The sequence below is a fragment of the Colobus angolensis genome, unplaced genomic scaffold (assembly GCF_000951035.1).
Source record: "Colobus angolensis palliatus isolate OR3802 unplaced genomic scaffold, Cang.pa_1.0 Scaffold126, whole genome shotgun sequence".
Lineage (NCBI taxonomy): Eukaryota > Metazoa > Chordata > Mammalia > Primates > Cercopithecidae > Colobus > Colobus angolensis.
The window spans coordinates 8,050,302-8,052,689 of NW_012113808.1; the positions used below are offsets into that span (position 1 = coordinate 8,050,302).

Consider the following 2,388-nt stretch of genomic DNA (forward strand, 5'->3'; position numbering starts at 1 on the left):
TTTTTTAGTAGAGACGGGGTTTCACCGTATTAGCCAGGATGGTCTTGATCTCCTGACCTTGTGATCTGCCCGTCTCAGCCTCCCAAAGTGCTGGGATTACAGGCTTGAGCCACCGCGCCCGGCCTGAAGGCTGAGTTCTAAGAGAATTCGTAAAGGGAATAAAACAAGATGGAGATTTAGAGGTGTGCACAAGGTGATAAGATAAAGGGCATATAAGCTTCAAAACTAACTCTGTCCCACGCATGAAGCCTTTTGTTTTTTGAGGAGCTATTTTTGTTATCCTTGTAACGCTCCACCTTACATGCCACATCCGTGTGAGTCAATAGGGATCAGGTTTGGTCACCACACACATCTGAAGCTGGGCAGCGTCTGCTCTTTGTTCTGTGTGGAATGGAGAAAAATATGCCTGCCCTGCTGCCTTCCATGTTCATAAGCCCAGCCCGAGAGAGTGATACACAGTGACACAGTGCTGGCCCTGAGACATTTTCCCAAAGTGGTCAACTCTGCCTTGCATCCTAAAACTTTTTGGGCATCTATTTTGAAAACTGTGGGACACTTTGGAAGGCTTCTTACGTGTGTTTGGAGGGGAAGGGTGTTAGATTGTCACCATCCTTCAAGCCGAGACTCGTGGTGAGCCTTTGCCACCGTGAAAACCACATAGCTGACCAAGGCTGTGCTTTGAGGTACAGAGGACACATATTGTAGACAGGCCTGTGTCACATTTCCTTACAGTCGTTTTTTTACAGAGAAAAGGGGCGTTGTTTTTTCACTCCTTTCTCAACAGTTCCTGTGAATAAACGAAACATTTCGGTGCTCCCTGAGAGCAAGAGCCCTCACTTCTTCTTGCAGTGCCGGCACCATGTGTTGGTGAAGCTGGTGCTCTGGGGGCCGCTCACTCGAATGACACCTGGAGGCCTTTTCCTCCCTGATCACCCCCTTCCCCAGCCTGACTTTTTGGCCTCCTGCCCAACCAGACACCTCAAACTCTGTCAGGGCCCTGGCATTCTGGCAGAGAATCCTCACCAGTTCTCACCAACCTTCTCCCCAGGCAAGGGAAGCTGCCAGCTTGGCACTCTGCCAGGACGGGTTTCCCTGAAGGAAGCTGCTCACACTGAGATGAGCCTCTTGGGGCAGGACCTCTTCCCAAGCCCCGCACACCCACCCCTGCAGCCCTTTTGGCTCCCCTTTTCCCCCGTGCCTCAGCACTCCTTGCCTGGCTGCAGATAACGAACTGGGGTTGCCTAAAGAAAGGGCAGATCTGCCCTCTCCGTGTCTTCGTCCTGGCAAAAAGAGTCCTCTTAAAATCATGCGCTAATTCTGTACGGGAGCATGCAAAAGACATTACTTAGAGATTGAAATTTCAAACTATCTGTAGTTTTTCAATGGAAATGTATCAGCTAGGGAAAAACCATCAAGCTCATTATTGTTTTTTGATCTTCAGTTGTATTTTTGTGAATATTTTAATACATCTTTTTCAATTTCTGGATTGTGTTGTGTGCTCATTTTGACTAAGATAGAAAAAGAGATACGCCTTTCACTCATACCATTCCAGCTACACCTGCCTTCTTTTCTTCAAAAATGCCATCTGTGTGCCTGCTTCTGGGCCTTTGCACATGCTGTTCCCTGGGCCTGAAGCACCTTCTGCAGATAATCCTGTGGTTTGCTCTCTGACTTCCTTTAAGCCTCTGCTCAGATGTTACCTCCTCAGGGAGACCTTCTGTGATATATAAAAGAGCAAGCCCCCCATCCCCACCACCTCAGCCTTGCTAGCCCCCTCAGTTCTGCTCTGGTTGCTCTATTTCTCTTCCTCTCTCCCAGTACACGTTTAACTTGTCTGTTCTCCCCCACTAGAACATAGGCAACAAGAGGCCAGGACCTCGCTGTTTTGTTCACTGCTCCGTCTGCAGTAAGGGGAACAGTGCCTGGCACTTAGCTGCTCAATACATGTTACCTGGATGGATGAGTGTGGAAGGATTCATCCACTCAGCAACCTACACAGAACAATCCTGTGCCAAGCACTGTGCTAAGCATAAGGAAACAAACAAGATAAAGCTCCTCAAGGAGCTTGCCACAGGGCGGAGGTGACAGGTGACATGAATGGAAATAACTAGTAGTTACCAAATACTTGGTGTGAGCCAGGCACTTTGCATTTCTTGCTCTATTATTTCTGTGAGTTAATAGTAATTGTACTAATCTTAATCCCATTGTTTGAAAGATTATATGGCTTGCCAAGGGCCACTTAGCTAATAAGGTACAGAGAAGAGGGGCTGGGCCTGGGGCCGCTGTTTGATCGAAAGCCTTGTTCCTAACCACTATGTCCTGTGGCCTCACACCAAAGGAAAGAACCAAACTGCTTCCTTACTCAAATAAATGTGCTGCGTGCCTGAA

The 2,388-nt window shown here is 48.1% G+C and overlaps 1 pseudogene across 1 annotated transcript; it reads left to right on the forward strand.

Moving 5' to 3' along the window:
- The first annotated feature begins 712 nt into the window (after positions 1-712).
- LOC105505541 lies at positions 713-1,484 on the forward strand (annotated as a pseudogene). Its single transcript, XR_001000763.1, has one exon. The product of XR_001000763.1 is annotated as a putative uncharacterized protein FLJ21047 (transcript).
- Positions 1,485-2,388: the final 904 nt, after the last annotated feature.